The sequence below is a fragment of the Chanos chanos genome, chromosome 6 (genome assembly GCF_902362185.1).
Source record: "Chanos chanos chromosome 6, fChaCha1.1, whole genome shotgun sequence".
NCBI classification, from domain to species: domain Eukaryota; kingdom Metazoa; phylum Chordata; class Actinopteri; order Gonorynchiformes; family Chanidae; genus Chanos; species Chanos chanos.
This window is the reverse complement of record NC_044500.1, coordinates 24,657,002-24,679,835: the sequence shown is the minus strand read 5'-3', so window position 1 is coordinate 24,679,835 and position 22,834 is coordinate 24,657,002.

Sequence of the window (22,834 nt, the reverse complement as noted above, 5' to 3'; positions counted from 1 at the left end):
CTCTGCTGTTGGTCAATGGTGTGTGCTGACACACTATGTCACAGTTAGGCCAGGAGACTGGATGCAGGTGTGACAATGTAGTTGCGTGCCCGTCACTTTAAACAGTGTAATGCGCACTCAACATTAAAAGAAACCTTAACTTACCAACGTGATCGGACTGGACCAAAGATATGGGTTATTAGAATGGACAGATTAAAATGAATACGATCTTGTGTATAAATGACAAGTGAATTCTGTAATCAATATATAGTGAATTATGTTTGACAATGCTGTGTGTTGCAGTTTTGTACAAGAAATACGTTGTGGGGAATGGTTTGGTCTAAATCTACATAACTGTCAGACTTGGGGTTTGATCCCAGGTCACTAAGGTGTTGGTCAAGCACTTATCCACTGAGCTACCAGAAACTGATGGAGACTTAAATGCAGAGCAACACAAGAATTAGTTCAATTGGTTTATTTAAAAAAAAACCAAAAATTAAAAAATCCAAGCAAAAGACAAATCCAAAACAGGGAAAAAACAGAACGCAGGCAAACAAGTCCAATACAAAGTCCAAAATCGGAATCCAAAAAGTAGGCCAGAGTCAGGTTAGGAAAATCAGTCAAAGATTTTACAAGGGACAATCCAGAAGAGGTATCGTGATCAGGCAGAGTCTTACCAGGAGCAATCCAAAAAACTACAAAGGACAAAAGGCTTAAGACTTGACACAAGGAATCACAAAGACTTAGCAAGGACATAGACAAAGGACTGGGCTTAAATGCACTAGGTTAACAAGCACATGACAGAGACAATAAGGTACAGGTGAGCTAGGTAACGACAGGGCAGGGTAAACATAGCCAGGATAAAGAGTGTATGGCGACCTCTAGAGGTCAGAAATAGTCCAACCCGTGACAATAACGGTGACGCTGAGACCATGTGGAGAGAGGCTGCTATGGCATGAGAGTGTACAGTGTATGGCATGAGAGTGCACAGTGTATGGCATGAGAGTGCACAGTGTATGGCATGAGAGTGCACAGTGTATGGCATGAGAGTGCACAGTGTATGGCATGAGAGTGCACAGTGTGTGCTTAAAATGAATGCCAAGACTTTTTATTTTGTGATCAGTCCTGTGTTTGTTGCTTTATTTTGTTTTTTCTTTTCCTTTTTCCGGTTCACCTGCCGACAGATTCAATCACCTGAATAAAAAGATATCACCTCTCTTGCAATACTTACCTGTGCGCCTGTTCCTTCCAGGAACAGCCGGACACACTACGTTACAGCAGGACTGAGGAATCCTGTTTATTGGGGGCAAAGCTCAAGTCAGACAGGCAGAGGTGGACAGGGGTGGTCTTGCATGCATGTCCCTCAGACACCAGGTAAACAGGCAGGTGTTAATACACAGGGATACAGACTAAGACACAACCCAATGATCCAGAGCCTCAGGAGAATGGAAGCCTTCACAGTGGACAATGGGAAAAGCAGGAATCCAGTGACCCAATGATTAGCAGACTGGTGAAGTCAAGCATAGACAAGCTGAGACACATGGTAAGAGTGATGAGTGCGTGGCAGGGTGTGTGCTTACTGTTTTTAAAATACTTCACTCTTTCTTACTTGAGCTGAACATCTCTATCTACTGTAAAAAAAAGAAAAAATCTAGTTGTTATCTGCAGATAATAAATTCCATCTAATGAAAATTAAATCACGTGTCATGATGAAAATTCTTTTTTTTTTTTTTTTTGGTTTGTTTGTTTGAATGAATGAATCTGCCTTTATCCTTGACCAATTGGGAATGAAATGACCAATCAGCCAGACTCAGGGAAAATACTGCCTCCCTAATGAGACAGTGTTCAGCTCTTATGTGAAAATACTGCCTTCCTAAAGAAACAGTGTTCAGGTCTTAGGTGAAAATACTGCCTTTCTAAAGAGACAGTGTTCAGGTCTTAGGTGAAAATACTGCCTCCCTAATGAGAGTGTTCAGCTCTTATGTGAAAATACTGCCTCCCTATTGAGACAGTGCTCAGGTCTTATGCTGCCTGCGGCTGACAAGGCCCTGTGGACACGCAAAAAACCCCCCCAAAAAAACCCCATTAAAACCTTCTGTCGTGAAGCCCACGTTTGCCCACATTTATTCATATAGTTTCTCAAATTCTGATCCTTTGTCGTTCCTCCACAGGAACTGTCTCCATGTGCATTTCAATCCAGAATAAACACAATTACTAATTGGCTAAAAATCCATTATGAGCAAAGACACCCATTAGTCATTTACACAGATTCAAATGCATTAGAGTCACCAATGAATTCATCATATGATGCCAGAGACCTTTGCTCTCCTGGTCTTCACACACACATTGCAAATGCCTACCAGCACTTTTCATTTTCATTTATCCATCAGCTACAAAACCTTTCTCTGCTCAAATGCAGTTTCATGAAAGAGAACGATTGACGACCACAATTGATTGGCGACGTCAAGTCAATAAGGCTACAAGCAATGACATGGCTTCACCTTTGTTCTCCTCAGATGGATGTACGGACAATACACCACAGCACAGCTGTACAGGGCTAGAAAGGATGCAGTGTGAATAAATGTAGAGAATGAGAAAGGGGGAAGGGGTGCATGAGAAGACCCCCGGGAAGCCTTAGCCAAACAGTGAAAGCACCGTGTCACGCCCTGACTCAGCCAGCTGCGTACACAGGCCTGTGGGGCCAGGCTTAAATTCATAAAATGAGGAGTAATTACCCACGGTCCCCCACCATCAGAACCCCAGTGACACAGCCCCCCCCCCCCACAACAAAAACAAATTCAGCAACAAGATGCCTCCCTGTACACACTCCTGTTCCCTAAACCTAGCATATGTGAAATTATCATACACTCCAGATTCACTTTCAAAAGGTCTGGCTAAACACAGTGACTGTACCTCAATCCTTCATGCATGGCTGCCCAGTCATACCTGCTTTCTAGTGACGTGTGTCCTCTTTATGGCGACGTGTTGTCTCTGATATTTGAGAAGACAAAAAGGGCTGTGGGTAAATACAGTCCCTTGGGCTGTGTCACGGCTGGTGTGTGGTGCAGGACCCAAGTGCAAGACACGATGGTTGACGGTGATAAACGGAAGACTTTACTTAAAATGAAGACCAAAATACAAGTGCAAACTAATAACAAAACCAATAACAAAAAGGTGCAGCGTGACTGTTGTGCAAACTAACACAAACAACAATAGGCAAAGACAAGGCAAACACTAGGACTTAAATACAAGGGAGAACTAAACAGGGCAAAACAGGATTGGATAAAATTAACAAGGTAATAATTGGACAAACAGGTACAGGTGAGGGGCGGAGACAGACAGAGAACAGGGGCACAAAGACATGTCAAACTAAAAGTCCAAAATGGCGGTGCAGGTTGTGACAGAGCCCCCCCCTTAAGGGGCGGCTCCCAGACGGCCCAAAAGAAAAACAAAGTCCAGAACAGACCGGGTGGGTGGGGGGGCGCACAGAGGGATGACCGAAGGTGCTGCAGCCGACGGGCCCCCTCTGCGGCCGAGCAGGTGAGGGGTTGGCTGGAACAGATTTTCCAAACCAGCAGAGAAACAGGACAGGGCTGACCAGGACAGGGCGTCAGCATGGGAGCTGACCAGGACAGGGCGTCAGCATGGGAGCTGACCAGGACAGGGCGTCAGCATGGGAGCTGACCTGGGCCGGGAAAGCGGCCTCGGGAACAGGGCAGGACAGCGCACCCTCCATGGTGCGCCAGGCAGCGCATTCCTCGCGCTGGGCAGCGCACCCTCCATGGTGCGCCAGGCAGCGCATTCCTCGCGCTGGGCAGCGCACCCTCCATGGTGCGCCAGGCAGCGCATTCCTCGCGCTGGGCAGCGCACCCTCCATGGTGCGCCGTGCAGCGCATTCCTCGCGCTGGGCAGCGCACCCTCCATGGTGCGCCGTGCAGCGCATTCCTCGCGCTGGGCAGCGCACCCTCCATGGTGCGCCGTGCAGCGCACCCTCCATGGTGCGCCGTGCAGCGCATTCCTCGCGCTGGGCAGCGCACCCTCCATGGTGCGCCAGGCAGCGCATTCCTCGCGCTGGGCAGCGCACCCTCCATGGTGCGCCGGGCAGCGCACCCTCCATGGTGCGCCGGGCAGCGCATTCCTCGCGCTGGGCAGCGCACTCTCCATGTATTTAAGTCCCAGGTTGTGACAGGCTGTCAGCTAATAAAACTGTCTGTACATAATGACACCTCTCCTTTGAGCTGCTGAGCTATGGGAGGAGGATGCACATGGTACAGGTGCGTCATGCAGATTCTGACGGGCTTAAACTGAATAAGGTTAAACAAGAACTGCTCCTCAAGACTCTATTTGCGCCTGAAAGATCATATATTCCATGCAGAAACAGTGCTAGGAAACAATCAAACAACAGATCTGTGGCAGAGAGAGAAAAACAATGGCTCCATGCTGTCAGAAATCTCCTGAGACCATCCCTGTGAATCTTCTAACGAGCTGACAGACGTTTGTAACGCTTTTTCTAAAACAGCCAGAGAAGGAAAACATTACAGAAATGAAAGGTGTTTACTCAGCCATTACTACCATCTGAGGCAAACCCTGGGAGAGACTCTCCACACGCATTTGTTCAGCTTGTACACAGCTTGAGAGTAAAGCATTTTTTTTTTTATGTTGCAGATGCTACTGTCCAGGTAGAATAAATTATCTGAGAACCAAATGCAAACCCTCACTATAAATCCCTCAATCATAATGCATTACAGGAGAGTCTGTAGTGTTTTACATGGGGTTTATGAAACATAGTAAAATATGTTTTGCATGTGGTTTATGAAGCCTGGAGTCAGTGATAATGACATTGATGTTGCAGTGTGTATTAGCATCACTGCGTCTCTTGAGGAGTGAGCACACTCTCGAACTGTCTACACTCTCAGTTAGGAGTGCATATGTTGTAGGCTAATCTCATATCTCAGTGTCATTATAGAGGATTGATTACAGTCTGGAAGTTCATGTGGCCAAACCGTACACAAACAGCCCATATTGTGACAGAGAGCTGAGGTCCCAACTTGCTGGAATCAGCATGTGCTTTCCTGACACAGCAATTAACATCAACGCATCTGTCTGCCAATTACTGTCGTCGGATAGAGAGGTTTGACTGAGTGTGTGTGTATGCTGTGATATTTTGGCTATGTATTCTGTTCAGTCTCTTACTGGATAATTGTGGCCATATTGAATTTTGTTAGTTTTGAGCAAGCACAGAAAGGAGGAAACATAAGAAAGAGAAAAAAAAACTGAAAAAAACCCAAAATATATTCAGGTAACTGAATAATTCTATTTGAGCATGAAAAGTGTAACACCCCTGGACATAGAGGACTGATGTCAGTGCACTGCTGGCATGCAAAAAGAAACTCCCGTGTTCAGGTGTGGTCAGATCCTGTCCCTGGTTGCATGGGTTCTGTAAACTGTCATTCAATGTCTTGTGTCTTTGGGAGTTTACTCAGCCCATTTGTATCATCAGACAGAGTTTCTTAAATAGACTGAAGAGATAAATGATGTATTAGTCATGCCAACATCAAAACCAGCTGCTGTTCTGTTGTCTGTCCGTGGTGACGCTGGGACCAGGAAACCCATGTAGAAAGCAGATGATTCCCACAGCTCCTCTAGTCCCCTGGACACGATCATTACACCACAAGAGCAGTTGAGAGAGGCAGAGAAAGGCATGCTGGCTTAATCGATGTAGCTCCTCCTATTCAGCTGGAATTCAGCTGCCTGTATATGGGGATGTATATGCCCATTGTAAAGAACCTGCTGATAGTCACTGGATACTGGACTGCTGTTATCCTACCCAGTGTCAGCCCTGTCACAGTGGACAGGAGGGGGTGGATCAGCCCTAAACTAAGGTGCAACTGGAAACTCAACGCTGCAGTCAAAGCAAGGGTTACAGGTGGCAAACAAAATAAAAGCTTGTCCTTTCATATCATTGTGATTTTTGCCTGTTTTGTTGATTTTTCATCCTTGTCTTTGCAGTTCAGAATAGAATAGAATAGAATAGAATAGAATAGAATAGAACAGAATTGATTAGAATATCAGCTTTATTCACCAAGTCCATTTCTGTATTGGGAATTTATTTTGGTCTGGCTGGGCCTTAACAGAGGCTACAGAGAAATGTTGGACCTGACGCTGACAAGAAAGTAACTCTGATGTCAGTAATTCCAGCACAACGTCAGACAGAGGGATACCACATGAAATTGCACGCGTGTATTTAAAGTGACATAGTGTTAATAGAGTCAGTAAGTGAACACACCGTAGCGTTAACAGAGGTAGTAAGTATACCACAAACACACTGTAGTGTTAACAGAGGTAGTAAGTAAACACACTGTCATGTCAAGAGCAGACTTGCACATACTGCACCAATACACATCTCTGTCTGTAGAGAGTGATAGAGGACTGAATCAGAAAGAAGATGGAAGAGCTGGACACAGACAACATACTGGATGTTTTTCAAGGCTGTTCACATTTTGATAAATGTTTTCCTTTCTTCAGTGGTAGCTTTTGAACTGAAAGAAGCAGATAATCTAGAGCAGTTTGTCTGTCTGTCTGTCTGTCCGCCTGTCTGTCCGTCTGTCTCTCTTTCTCCCTCTTCAGGACTAGTACAAAAACAACAAAGAGATTCCCTGAAATGCACTCCGTTAAAACAGAAGCACGTGGGATTTCTACACGGGTAAGAAAAAAACAAGTGTATGAAGAGGTCAGAGCTGTTAGGCTCCCACAGCTCCTTTTACCCTCAGTCTTTCAGACAGAGAACAGCCATGTTCTTCTACCCTCAGTCTTTCAGACAGAGAACAACCATGTTCTTCTACCCTCAGTCTTTCAGACAGAGAACAGTCATGTTCCTTTACCTTCAGTCTTTCAGACAGAGAACAGCCATGTTCTTCTACCCTCAGTCTTTCAGACAGAAAACAGCCATGTTCCTTTACCTTCAGTCTTTCAGACAGAGAACAGCCAACAGCACAGAGGAGTCCCCACACATACACCAATCTGTCCCTTCGAGTACAGAGGAGTCCCCACACACGCACCCATCTGACTGTGTCATGGCACTGGCGGTAGCCTAGTAACCCAGTTACTCAGCCCAGTGGACCAACCACCACCAACCAACCACTTAAAATCTCTACTTTAACCTCTTCCTTTTCTTTCAGGAGTGGGGGAGTGGGGTGGGGTGAATGTATGTGGGAGGTACTTGATCTGCAGGCATGTGCAGAGAAAAAGATCAAACATTTATTGACATAATGGGTTGCACTGCAGTGGGGTTCACTGCATTTTGTGTTGGGTGTCTACGGTCTGACGCGAGGTACAATGTGGTACAATGCAAAGAAGCCCAAAACAATAGAAATGGGCTTTGAGCACAATACTCAAAGCCCAAAACATAGTGTGTGTGGGTGAGTGAGTGAGTGAGTGAGTGAGAGAGAGAGAGAGAGTAATGAGCAATGGAAACAGTGTCTGAATCTGAAAACAGCAGAATCTTCTTGCTCATGCAGTATGGTTTGTCTTTTGTTTCCAGAGACAGTCAGCATGAATGTTGTAATCAAGGACACAATGCTGTTACTTCAGATCTGCATTCCAACAGAGCAACACCTTCTCTGTTCACACAAACCAGAAACATACACACACATACAACACACAAACTCACACACACACACACACACACACACACACAGAAACGCAATGTTCTAAGGAGTTCTAAGACACATGATGCTGGCTTTATTTTTATCACTTTCAACCCTTCCCAAACTGTCATTAAATCTGAAGAAAAACACCCCCTTCCAGGATGTGTGTGACCTTAATTGACTTAATTGCATATGAGTCTGCTGAGAGGGAACAGCTTTGCACATAAATAAGGTATGACAGACCACTCCAATAGCATATTTTATATATAGGTATGAGAGATATAGAAATGTAATGACATCACCTCATCTGCACAGCCGAGAGACTCCTCTACAGAAGTCCATTTGCACTGAAGCACACTGCAGACCTCAAGTCTAAAACTATACTCAACTATCAAAACCTTTAGACCTTTAGCCTTGGCCAGCAGCAAAATGACACCATCAGCAAACCTCTGGCAGACAGGCCAATCTTATAGTCTTTTCCATCTCTAAATGTGTGTGTGTGTGTGTGTGTGTGTGTGTGTTATGTCCTTAAGGTTGGTCTGAAAGCAAACAATCAGCAAACAGCTCCAGGAGACTCGGGCCTCTGTGGAGCATGAGCAGATATCCATCTCCTTTCATACAGAGTCACAAACAATGCCAGCCTCAGGCAACAAGCACGGCACAGCAAACGCCTCAGACAGAGAGAGAGAGAGAGAGAGAGAGAGAGAGAGAGGGTAGGAGAGAAGAGGCAGAGAAATGGAGAGAGAATGGGAGATGGAGAGAGATTCCAAGGAATGAGAGTCCAATACATCAAGTATTCTGATTTCCTGCCTTAATGAACCAGTCCACTGGGCAAACACAGTTTGTGCCTCACCAAAGCTCATTTAAAATACAGACACTTCTGCCAACAGACGGAATAAGACAGCAATTAAGTACACATAACATCAAGTCTTCGTTTGTCTCCGATTTCTGCTGAGATAAAAATGATGAAAGAGGATGTCACTAGAGGACAAAAAAAAGAAACAAACAGAAGCAAAGAAGAGTCCGCTAACAGAAGCAAGCAATGTCTGCCACAACAAAGACTCAGGGAGAGAGAGAGAGAGAGAGAGAGAGAGAGAGAGAGGGGTGTTGGGCAGATATACAGAGCTGTTCTTAATCTCAGCAGTTAAGATGTTACTGACCACTCAGTTACAACAGATTACAGATTACAAGGGAAACCTCAGCAGAGAGAATAGAGCCAGTCCTGTGAACAGCCTATCCATACTTGCCTCATGTGTGTTAATGAGTGTGATTGAGTACTCTGATATCCAGAGGTCAGCGCACACTTTTTTTTTTACCCCAACAACTTGTTAAACAATTATCCCTCTGATAATTTGATTACATCTAATTAAACACAGATGATAACAGCAGACTCCATCCCTTGGTCCCATATCTATTATCGTCAAATTCAGCGCTTATTCAGAACCATGGACTGTGTGGGTTGGTGTGAACTGTTCTTTGTCAGATGCTGGTGTGCTTTATTGTTTGGAAAGCCATCAGTGTGTGTGGAGAATGTTCTATGGGAACTCATGCAGACTTTTTTGAGGAAGTTCTACATATTTCTTCCATCGTACCTTCCTGCTCCCCGCCGGACTAATTATTGTTTTTACAAACAGCTCATTTAGTCACTGACTGGTTAACTGAGTCAGGTGACTGCAGTGGATGATTCAGTGACTGATATAAGGTAGCCTCCAGGTGCCATGTGGAGGGTAAACACTGAGATTTAAAATAAATAAAAATAAATGCAGATTATTTAATGGAGAAATACCAGATGGGCTCATTACAGGTAATCACATTTGTTAACAATTATCTGCCTTCAAAGTACAAATACACTTTTGTAAATTAGATAACATCTCATTTAAGCCTTGCAAATATATTGTTTTATAAGTCCTTAAGGGATGTATGAAGCTGTGGTATAATAGTCGTTGGTTTTAAAATAAGCCTCTAGCTTTTCTAAGTTTTTTTTCTGTTATGACATATAATCAGTTCCATTTGTAACTCAAGCTCCGTATAGCTTGTCGTTACACGCTTTATGACTGAATTATGCATATTTTAATGGTCAGGGAGACAAATGAGACAGTGTACTCTTTCTTTCATTCACGGTAAGATTATAAAGTATTAGAAATGTAGAAAGGCAAGGATGCCGGTAAAACTCAAGATTCACACTATTATCCCGCAACACACAGCGCTGCGGAGTGCATTCAGTTCTGCTTGACGCAGATAACGAACATGAGGAGTATAAAGATAAGGTGTTCTGTAAAATAAACAACGTTTCATCCGAAGCACACAATATGTGAACTTCAGTATCACATTTAAGAGCCCAACCATCAGCATTCGGGGAATTCTTTGTCTTCTACAGTGAAACGGGCAGTTCCTTGGAAATCACTTGCCTGTGATAATTGAGAGACCATGCAGAAATTTCTACAAACATCCATGTCTTTTCATTTAACAATTCAATCAGTCAGACTACTGTGCAAGATAAAGAAGACAATGGCACGAACTGAGATGCAAAATCCATCGTGAGGGCCCGTGGCCGTTTATTTTGCATCATAGGCATTACACACAGTGAGAAAAGCGACCTGGACTATTTCTACACAGAAACGAGTTGTATATCTTTAAAGACTTACAGTATTAACCTCTTCACTAGCGCAAGTTATAAGACAGTGTACAAAGACTGTTTTAACTATCTACGTCGGTTTATCAAACTCTTCAGTTCACATTAATCTATTAAAAATCTCTGCTTTCCTGTCACCGTACAACCCCGCATTGTGTGCGCTAAATCGATTGTAAGGGGGGGGGGGGACAAAATGAAATCTTACCGTTATTCTACCGTGAGTCTCGCAGGTATTCTGCCTTTGTCCGACTTGTTACAAGGATTATACTGGTTCGGTGTGCGGTGTACTCCAGGCTGCCTTGGGATACCGCGATGATGAAATACGGATTTAAAGGAGAGGATGTTATTTTTTTATATTCACGTATTTTGTAACAGCGAGCACCTCCTCTGTAAATTGTTTAATGTGTCATTAGTAATTAGTCTTCAACGAAACGAGAAACTGTTTGTTCTGCGCGCTGCAGAGTATCTTCTCTCGCCATCAGTTGAAGATCTTGTGCGGACGCTTCTCTGTGTTCAAATAAGCTACCGTAGACTCAACACGCTGTCATTGTCACGTGCCTACTCTCAAAGAACGCAACGATGGGCTCAAATTAAAGGAGGCGACAGTCAGCGGCACGCAGCCCCAAACTGCGCTGGCAGCCGATGGGAGTGCGGTATGTAATTAGGCAATGGGTTGCAATAATTTACAATTTTCCTCATCGCTGAACGTAGTGTGTGCCTGTTCACTGGATTTACTTACATTTTGACTGCTAACCTAGTTCATGGTTTCAAGACAAAATGATGCATTGCAGAGATTCTGGGGGAAAGATTAGGGAAAATGATCGAATGATTAGCGGTTTTAAATGGTGAAAGATGCGAAAATGTCACCTCGGGTATAGGCTATCTGGACCAACAGTTCCATCGCATCATCACCTTTCTAAGAGGCATTTGAGAGTAGGCTATGATTCACTATCACACCACTAAAATCATGGTAGGGTCTCGCTTCTAAACAGCTTACACAAAAGTGAATTCCCCGCTGACAGAAAACACTTACAAGAGTCTCGAGCATCGAGGTCTGTCCTCACGTCAATGCATCAATTATTAGGCTTCATGTGAGTGAGGGAAAAAATAAGCAGAAAACGGTGCTGCTATGGTGCTCTTTAATGCACAGTAATAGGACAGGCTAATTGAGCAAGAAACTGTCCCACCAGAAAAGAGCTAAAGAATATTGCTATTCTGCTATCTTTGACCTTTGACCTTTGACCTGAGACATTCGATATTTTATGATGTTACAGTATCATCCTTCATCCATTAGAGGATGATAAATTTCCTTTCTGAGTATCTTACTTTTGTTTCCAGTTTAGGCTTGCAGGTGTCACTTGGTTCAGAGTGCTAGAGAACAGATTTTGTGCGAGGCCTTATGAGAGGCCAATGATTATTGGTGGTAAAGTTTAGTGACATTGCATTACATAATTGAGAAATCAACTTGTGATAAATATTCATGTTTTATCCAGACGTTGTTCAAGACACTAGGTGTTCAGACCAGCTGCCCTGAGCCCTGAAGGACATATGCAGTCTCTCCAAATCTCTCCCTCTCTCGCTGTCTTTCTCTCTCTCCTTCCTCTCTCATCACCCTCTCTCACTGGTTACAGCTTGTAACCAGTGGGAAAGGCCTGTGGGGGGAGGTAACTATGTACTACCTCATAATCAATGAAAGATCAGAAGGTGCCTCACAGACTCAAAACTGCAATCACGGGTTTACTAACAGAGCAACAATAACACAGGGCAGAGACATCAGACAGCTTGACCTGTCTAACAGGGCTCTCTACTTCAAAAAACACCTAGTTTGTTCTCGATTAGTCCCGTTTTCAGATGAGTCTTGTTCTGGATGAGTCCTGTTTTCAGATGAGTCCTGTTCTGGATGAGTCCTGTTTTCAGATGAGTCCTCTTCTGGATGACTCCCGTTTTGAGAGAGGCATTTGTAACATGAATTGTCATCCAGCCTTCCAGAAATACTAAGATTCAAAATCTCTGAATCTCCTACACATTTGACCTCCCCTGCTCTCTCTCTTTCTTTTTTCAGTAATATCTGCATCTGGAGCCTGAGAGGGAGACTGGTCTTGTGCTTATTTATTTGTTTATTTATTTATTATGTGTTCACTCAGGATCAGTTAGTCCAAACTGACAGAGTGGCATGACAGGATGGATGTTGTCATGGTGATGATGTGGCATTGAGTTTATGGTTAGGTCAGCCCGTGCTCAGAGGGAGGTTTGTCATGATGTGGTGTGGCAGAGATGGATGGAGGAGAGACAAGTAATGCAGGACTGAAATGCCACCCTTTCCTTTAGCCTTAGTCTACATGCACTGCCTGGTGAATACGTCCACACACACAGCCTGAGTCTACACACTGCCTTACTCTACACACAGCCTGAGTCTACACACTGCCTTACTCTACACACAGCCTGAGTCTACACACTGCCTTACTCTACACACAGCCTGAGTCTACACACTGCCTTACTCTACACACTGCCTGAGTCTACACACTGCCTTACTCTACACACAGCCTGAGTCTACACACTGCCTTACTCTACACACAGCCTGAGTCTACACACTGCCTTACTCTACACACAGCCTGAGTCTACACACTGCCTTACTCTACACACAGCCTGAGTCTACACACTGCCTTACTCTACACACAGCCTGAGTCTACACACTGCCTTACCCTACACACAGCCTGAGTCTACACACTGCCTTACTCTACACACAGCCTGAGTCTACACACTGCCTTACTCTACACACAGCCTGAGTCTACACACTGCCTTACTCTACACACAGCCTGAGTCTACACACTGCCTTACTCTACACACTGCCTGAGTCTACACACTGCCTTACTCTACACACAGCCTGAGTCTACACACTGCCTTACTCTACACACAGCCTGAGTCTACACACTGCCTTACTCTACACACAGCCTGAGTCTACACACTGCCTTACTCTACACACTGCCTGAGTCTACACACTGCCTTACTCTAAACACAGCCTGAGTCTACACACTGCCTTACTCTACACACAGCCTGAGTCTACACACTGCCTTACCCTACACACAGCCTGAGTCTACACACTGCCTTACTCTACACACAGCCTGAGTCTACACACTGCCTTACTCTACACACAGCCTGAGTCTACACACTGCCTTACTCTACACACAGCCTGAGTCTACACACTGCCTTACTCTAAACACAGCCTGAGTCTACACACTGCCTTACTCTACACACAGCCTGAGTCTACACACTGCCTTACCCTACACACAGCCTGAGTCTACACACTGCCTTACTCTACACACAGCCTGAGTCTACACACTGCCTTACTCTACACACAGCCTGAGTCTACACACTGCCTTACTCTACACACTGCCTGAGTCTACACACTGCCTTACTCTAAACACTGCCTGAGTCTACACACTGCCTTACTCTACACACAGTCTGAGTCTACACACTGCCTTACTCTACACACAGCCTGAGTCTACACACTGCCTTACTCTACACACAGCCTGAGTCTACACACTGCCTTACTCTACACACAGCCTGAGTGTACACACAGCGTCACAGAGTCTACAGACACACTGCCTGGTCCATATGTGTGTCCAAGATGCTGCAAACAGTGACTGTGTTCAGTGTGGATATGTGTCCTCTCAAACAGAACAGGTCAAAATATCACCCTATCCTAACGATTGTTACTACCCTAACTTTAGTTATCCCCACCAAAATATCACCCTACAACTATAGTTATCCCCAGCAACTTGCCTTTCCTGTTTCAAAACTCAAATAATACATCAAACTCTCCCAGCCTGTTCTTTTTCATGGACAATCGTATGTTAAACAGACTGATGATCATTAAAACATAATGATCCAACATGCAACCTTTTGGCAATTTCATGTGTATGTTTTAGATGATGAAGTGATTCCATGACTAATCTGTCTTTGTGTATCAGTTTGAGAACATGGAAAAAAAGGTCTTCAGGAAATTAATTTTCTCTCTGAAACATTTGAGTCAGAAAGTATCATAGTTACAGTGGTCACAGGAGGGAATCTGCAGTAAAATAAAGCACGGTGTACTAACCAAGAATAACTGATGCTCATCTCATTTGCATTTTCTGCCCCGGTACCTTCATACAGAGGTATTATTGTCTTCACCAATAAACGACTTCTATTCACCTACACGTGTGTGCACTGATATCAGGTTCTATTCACCTACACGTGTGTGCACTGATATCAGGTTCTATTCACCTACACTGGTGTGTACTGAGATGGTTCTATTCACCTACACGTGTGTGCATTGATATCTGATTCTATTCACCTATACATGTGTGTGCACTGATATCTGGTTCTATTCGCCTACACGTGTGTACATTGATATCTGGTTCTATTCACCTACACGTGTGTATTGATATCTGGTTCTATTCTACTACACGTGTGTGTATTGATATCTGGTTCTATTCACCTACACATGTGTGCATTGATATCTGGTTCTATTCACCTACACGTGTGTGCATTGATATCTGATTCTATTCACCTACACGTGTGTGCACTGATATCTGGTTCTATTCACCAACACATGTGTACATTGATATCTGGTTCTGTTGACTTATGGGTCATTCCATACCAACTCACCTAGGCCCTCCACTAAATGTCATGGATTTTCTTGAAAAAAAAAATCATGTGAAAACTTCCCATGCTGTCTTGTCCTTCCTCATACTACCTACTAGTTGTGTTTTCATTTATTATCACTGTGTTGTTTTGTAAATTGCCCTCTGGGCTGGCACCTACTGCACGCCTGGCTGGCCTAGAAGGGGTCTCCTCTCTTTGTGGTCCTTCTCAAGATTTCTCCTATTTTTCCCTAACGTCTGGGTTTTTTGAGGAGTTTTTTCTTGCCCGCTATGAGGATCAAGTCAGGGGGTGCCACCCTGCTCTGTTCTGTTGTAATCCTGTGGGCATGTAAAGCCCTTTGAGACTGTAAACAGTGATATTGGGCTCTAAATAAACTTAAACTTGAAACTTGAACTTATTAAATTCATGGGAACTTGCAAAATCCTATAGCTCTGCTCCAAATGCTTTTTTAGTTATGAATTTTTGATGTTTGGCCTTTGGAGCTAAATTTCATTTTAAATTTCATTTTCATTTCATTTAATTTTTGCAATTCTTTGTAAGTCTCACCAATTGCTTATTTTTCACTGGATTGGGCTGAAATTTGTACTGAACATCCAAGAAACCCTAAGGATAATTTGAAACATGTATTCATGTAAATAGTTGTTGCTGAATGACAGTGATCAAATAAAAGAAATACATTACCCGAACAAAGAATCTTTCATTTTCAAAAATTACTATCTCCACTAGTTGTCACTTTCTTGCAACCAAATTTTGATTCTGTGTAGTATTAGTATAGTTCTATCACATCTAGAAGTTATTTGGTCCTGCATAAAAAATTGAGTGGCACAGATATTGCTAAATTGTCACAACCTGCACCGCCATTTTGGACTTTTAGTTTGCCATGTCTTTGTGCTCTTGTTCTGTGCCTGTCTCCGCCCCTCACCTGTTCCCGTTTGTCTGATTATTACCTTGTTAATTTCGCCCAATCCTGTTTTGCCCTGATTAGTTTTCCTTCTATTTAAGTCCTAGTGTTTTGCCTTGTCTTTGTCTATCGTTGTTTGTGTATTTTGCGCACTGTCATGCTGCACCTTTTTGTTATCGGCTTTTGTTATTTGTTTGCACTGTATTATGGTCTTCATTTTAAGTAAAGCCTTCCGTTTTTTCACCTTCAACCATCGTGTCTTTGCACTTGGGTCCTGCACCACACCACCAGCCGTGACAGAACGATAGACCTAACAAGGACCCAGCAGACACTTCTGTCCCCCGGGCAGAGACGGCTCCAGCTCCTGACCTGGGTGCGGCGGGGCTCCCTCTCTCGGTAGGTTCTCCAGCCCCTAACCCAGGGGGGGGGAATTTTTTTGGGGGGGGCTCCCAGCCCTAGACCCAGGCACCACATGGACTGTGGTGCTGGGCCCAACCATCTCTAGGGCTGTGTCCGCTCCTGGGTCTCCTGTCTCTGCCACCCTGAATCCCCCTCTTCAAGCAGCGACTCCGAAGGCTCCATGGAGGGTGCGCTGCCCAGCGCGAGGAATGCGCTGCCTGGCGCACCATGGAGGGTGCGCTGCCTGGCGCACCATGGAGGGTGCGCTGCCTGGCGCACCATGGAGGGTGCGCTGCCCAGCGCGAGGAATGCGCTGCCTGGCGCACCATGGAGGGTGCGCTGCCCAGCGCGAGGAATGCGCTGCCTGGCGCACCATGGAGGGTGCGCTGCCCAGCGCGAGGAATGCGCTGCCTGGCGCACCATGGAGGGTGCGCTGCCCAGCGCGAGGAATGCGCTGCCCGGCGCACCATGGAGGGTGCGCTGTCCTGCCCTGTTCCCGAGGCCGCTTTCCCGGCTCAGGTCAGCTCCCATGCTGACGCCCTGTCCTGGTCAGCTCCCATGCTGACGCCCTGTCCTGGTCAGCTCCCATGCTGACGCCCTGTCCTGGTCAGCTCCCATGCTGACGCCCTGTCCTGGTCAGCTCCCATGCTGACGCCCTGTCCTGTTCCCGAGGCCGCTTCCCCAGCCCTGGTCAGCTCCCGTGCTGACGCCCTGTCCTGGTCAGCTCCCGTGCTGACGCCCTGTCCTGTTCCCGAGGCCCTTTCCCCGATCCAGCTCAGCCCTCTAGCCATCGTCGAGGCTGTTTTGAAGACTGCCCCGTTCCTGTTCTTCTGCCAGTTTGAAAGTCTGTTCCAGCCAACCCCTCACCTGCTCGGCCGCAGAGGGGGCCCGTCGGCTGCAGCACCTTCGGTCATCCCTCTGTGCGCCCCCCCACCCACCCGGTCTGTTCTGGACTTTTGTTTTTCTTTTGGGCCGTCTGGAGCCGCCCCTTAAGGGGGGGGCTCTGTCACAACCTGCACCGCCATTTTGGACTTTTAGTTTGCCATGTCTTTGTGCTCTTGTTCTGTGCCTGTCTCCGCCCCTCACCTGTTCCCGTTTGTCTGATTATTACCTTGTTAATTTCGCCCAATCCTGTTTTGCCCTGATTAGTTTTCCTTCTATTTAAGTCCTAGTGTTTTGCCTTGTCTTTGTCTATCGTTGTTTGTGTATTTTGCGCACTGTCATGCTGCACCTTTTTGTTATCGGCTTTTGTTATTTGTTTGCACTGTATTATGGTCTTCATTTTAAGTAAAGCCTTCCGTTTTTTCACCTTCAACCATCGTGTCTTTGCACTTGGGTCCTACACCACCAGCCGTGACATAAATATAGTTTTGTAGCTGAAAAACCCACTTTTTAAGGTAATTTGACTATATATTTTCCCAAGAAGGATTATTTTAATTTCTTTGAAACTTTTTTTTTACAGGAAAGTGTTAATATTCATTGCAGATATATCGAAAATTTAAAGATGTTATGCAATGGCTTCATTTGTTGCATACTACATGATGCAGTTAAATAGGATGCTATGCTATCACAACTCACATCTAGCTAGCAAACCAGAGGGCTGGCAACAACAAGCCAGAGGAACAACCAGATTGAGGGATGGCTACTAACTTTAGCTGGTACTAGCCAACTATCTTGCAAAGCACACTATGTCTATATCTCTCAAACGCAATTAAGTGTTTATAACTAATTGCATTTCATTTTTACACGTATGAAAAAGGGATTGATGCTCTAGTTCTCACATGAATTTTTTCAAGAAAATCCATGACATGGAGGGCCTAGGTGAGTTGGTATGGAATGACCCTTATACAAGTGTGTGTGTGTGTACTGATCTGATATCTTGTTCTATTTGCCTATACACGTGTGTATTGATATGTCACAGATACCTGGCAAAATAAGGAAAATGCCAATGTGAGGTGTCTTAAAAGGGCATGGAGTAGCTGCCAGCTGCCGACCTTGGCATAGAAACTGTAACTGTCTGGAACTGCAGAGGCAACATTCTCACATGAGAAATTCATCTGATGGTTTTACATAATGGAGGAAAATGCAGACCCAGACACTAGTCAAGAAACTCTCACAGGTCCTCCATCTCTCTCCATATGACATTTTTTCCCCACTACAAGAGCACTGTGGGTATACTAATGGGGTCTATTCACTGTAAAATGTCGGCTCTCACAGTTTAGAATACATGCTGATTTAACAAACTGAACAAAGTTTAAAGTTTAAAAATCAACTCATGTTTGGAACTGTTTTCATTCTGCAATCCTATGTTTATTTTTATTTTAAACATGTACTGACCATACACAAAGAATGTTCAGTGAAGAGTTCTCTTCATTTCACCTCTGGCTCATTAATTATGACTGCATCTTCAACAGGGCATGACAGTCTTTCTTCTTTTTTTTTAAAATAATTTCTCTTTTTTTCATGACAGGCTACTGAATGGGCAAAACAAGTTTAACATTAGCATCAGTAAAATTTACAGTACAATCAAAAATAATCAAGCAAAAACTTTAAATAATTTAAATGTGAATGAGGCAATAATTTGGACTTCATTAAGGGGCCCTTATTTTCTTGGTATTAGGACCTTCTAAGTAGGGGAGCTAAATTTGACAGGGAATTTGCGAAGGGATGGCCCAAAGAGGCAGAGAAATAGTAAATAATCCCATATCAAGCGTTGCTGCAAAATGTGACAGGAGCGACTGAACACCGTGTGCTTATGGCTCAATGGCAAGTTCCAGCGGACACCAAACTACGGAGGAAGAACTCTGCATGCTATTTTGCCGAGTCAGTTTGGAGAAGTGCATCAGGAGCAGGAAAACGTTCGCCTGGTTTAACGCCTCGGCGAAAGACTGTGCAAACCTCTTCCTCCGTAAATTTAGTGTACGCTTGAACTTGCCATTTAGCAATAAGAATACGGTTGGTTAAGAGCTGGTTAAGAGATTATTTCTTACTTACTATTATTACTATTTGTCTAGCTGTTTTGGCCATCTCTTCACCAGTTCCCTTTAGAAGTTGGCTCCCCTACTTGAAAGGTCCTGTAGCGTGTTCAAGTTCACCATGGTGTAAGAAGTTATTAGATGTGCACAGTTTAGTTACGAGATGTACAGTTACAGGGGTTTATTTCGTGATAATAACCAGCTAGCTGTACACTGTTCCGCTTATTACACGGCTACTTACTAAAGCAATCAATAATTTGACACAAAATATTGACTGAAAAATGATTGTTTTGATTTAAAAATTATTTTATTGCTTCCGCTATAACATAGTTCCATAGTAGCGGTCTGCTATTCAGAAATAACAGACCGTAGAATGCCGTAATTGACCAATCAGACTCAAGTATTCAACAAATCCGTCTAATAAGTAAGGGATAATGTACAGCGAGCCGGAAATAAACCCCGGCAGGCTGATGCAGAACCCCGAAGCGGAAAACTGTTTAAAATAAACAGTTTTAAAGAATGTTGCCTGGGCCGAATGTTTGTTGGAGTTTCGGGAGAGGCCCGCATTCCGTGCGTGTGTGTTCAGTTTGCCTGAGGCGTGGGTATTTATTCGAGTGTCTGCACTAGGTGGGGAAAGACGACCTATGAGGAAGTTAATTGTGTGCTGTAAGGCTTGGCTGTGGCCGACAACAGCCGAAAATAAAGTCAACATTAAGTTCTAATGACATCAGTGTGTCCTTTAATAGCGGCGAACGTTGCCGTCCTAATACCAAGAAAATAAGGACGCCTTAATGAAGTCCAAATTATTGCCTCATTCACATTTAAATTATTTAAGGTTTTTGCTTGATTATTTTTGATTGTACTGTAAAATTTTACTGATGCTAACGTTAAACTTGTTTTGGTTACTCAGTAGCGTATCGTGAAAAAAAAAAAAAAATATATATATATATATATATATATATATTCAGAATAGAACAACGACTGTCTTGTGATATGCCTGAGTATAAACTAACTTTTATATATTCAGACTTATATATTTCCTGTTTGGCCCCTCATAATATACATACATACATACATCTCTCTCTCTCTCTCTCTCTCTCTCTCTCTTTCTCCATATATATATATATATATATATATATACATGCACATTTTTTTGTAGTAATCCTCTCTCTCACACTCACACACACACACACACACACACACATACGCGCGCTCGCACCCACACATGCATAAGCCTCATACATTTCACTCAGGTTACTGGGGAAAGAGGTGCCTTAGTTGGTTAGTTAGGAGGGGGTGGCGGACCGCTGAGGAGGAGGACCGAAACAAGAGGATTGCCAATTTGTCCTGTTTTTGCTACGGTTTTTGGTATGGGAGGACATTCTTTGTTTTGTTTTGAGGCATCTCTCCCAACCCGGAGATTGTTGTAAATCCCCTATTAATCGATTAAAGAGTTCGGAACGTTACCATGTGTACCTGTCATCCATCAGTGGAAAGAAAGTCAAAGAAAGCCTGGATATCCTCACAGAGTATACCCTGCCTGAAATGAAGCCATTGTTAGAAGGAGGGTATATGAGAGTCGGCAGGGTTCTGAGGCACAGGCTGCAATGCGACCACTCGATGGCGGCACGACACTAGAGATAAACAAACATGATGGCTCCGCCCATAATGGAAATGAGGATGAGAAACACGTTGGAAACGGGGAGAATCCAAGGAATGGGTTGAGCGAAAAACTGATGTAGTCACTGATATAGGAGATATCCTTGTAAGGAACATTGAAGATGTGTTTATGAAAAAGTTGGAATTAGTGATGTAGCACAAGTTTAAAAAAATGTCGAGAAGTGAAATTGTGATGACTAACGGGAATAACAAAACCAGATATCGTGGCAGCACTGATGCGGTAGATATGGAGGGTGCTGCTGCTACCCCATTTACATGGCCTTCTACACCTAAACATGATGTTCAGCTTAATTCCACCTATGCCAATACACAAAGAACATCAGTCACCATAAGTGATGTCAATGACAGTAATCAGCCCGCTTCAAACAGCTGCTGTGATAGTAATAGACAAACCTCCAGTAGATGCAGCGTGAAATCTGTGGGGGCTAGCCCCACATCAAACCAGCCTGAGCTGGTGAGTACACTCACTGCAGCCATCACTGCTGCCTTGGCTAATCAGCAACAAGACAGTTCGAAAGAGAGGCGCCTAAAAGTCGGCAGATATGATGGCCTGACTCCGTGGGAAACATGTTGGGCTCAGTTCGACATCATTGCTATAGCCAATAAATGGTCACCTGCAGAGAGGGCAGTGCAGCTGGCCTCGGCATTGGAAGGCGATGTCAGGAGTGTACTGCATGATGTCACTGTAGCTGATCTGGAGAGGAGCTCTGCAGAGGAGATTTGGAGACACCACTCCAGCAGTAGTCATGCACCAGAAGTTCAATAGCAGAATACGTGCACCTGGAGAGAAGCTGGGGGTATTCGCTGCTGAGTCTGCCCTCACCCCATCGGGGAAATGCGCCCAGCCCGGTGTAGAGGGGGTTACACCGGGCCAGAACTCCCCCACCCCTGTTTCACCCAATCTGGCTCTTCCCAGTCTGTGGTCCTTGACAACCTCCTCCCACCTAATACACAACAACAAAGAGCAGATGTTCCATAGATGACCATGACAGGGGAAGCAGCCCCAATGCTGGGCACCTGTGAGGTGACACTACAGATGGGTGATTATTCCACTCGTCATCCAGTGTGGGTTGCTGTAGTAGGAGAACGCTGCCTGCTAGGCTTAGACTGCCTTAGAAAAGGTCAAGCACACTTGGATTTGCTGAGTGGAACCATAGTGCTTAAGGATGGCAAAGCCACTTCTCTCCTCTATGAAGGAACGATGGAAGCCACAGAGAAACACCCTGACCAAGCCAGTGAGTTTCTAGAGTGTCCAGTGACAGCAGCAGTAAAGTCTGTGGAGACAACACAGAATTACCAGGAGGATTCTGAAGCCCAGGCTCTCACTGTCACTAACATTGTCTTCAAGAACAGCCAGAGAGACCTTGAGCCAGAGCTGCGGAGGTGGCTATAGGACCTCCTATTTAAGTTCCGCCACAGCTTTGCTGCTACTGCAAGTGACGTAGGTAACACCTATCTAGTGGAACACAAAATCCACACGGGAGATGCCCATCTCATCTGCCAACGACCGCACCGCCTGCCATCAGTACGACAGGCAGCCACTGAATGTGCTTTGGCAGAGATGCAAGCCCCTGTCATAATTGAGCCGTCAGTCCATGGGCTTCGCCTGTCGTCATGGTGGCCATTGTTTAGTTCTGTGTTGACTACCAGCAGCTAAATGAGGTTGCCCAGAATAGATGAATCCCTAGACTTTGTGGCAGGGTCTACCTGGTTCTCCTCATTAGACCTGCGCCCTGGCTATTGGCAGGTGGCTGTGGCTCCTGAGGATAAGCCCAAAACAGCGTTTACCACCGGGATGGGGTTGTGGCAGTTCTGGACCATGCCATTTGGGCTGTGTAATGCGCCAGCCACCTTCAAAAGACTGATGGAGAGGGTGTTGTCTGGACTGCCTCCTGAACGCTCTTGTTTATCTTGACGACCTGCTGGCACATGGACCGGATTTTGAGAGCAATGTGAGCCCTAGAAGAGGTTTTGA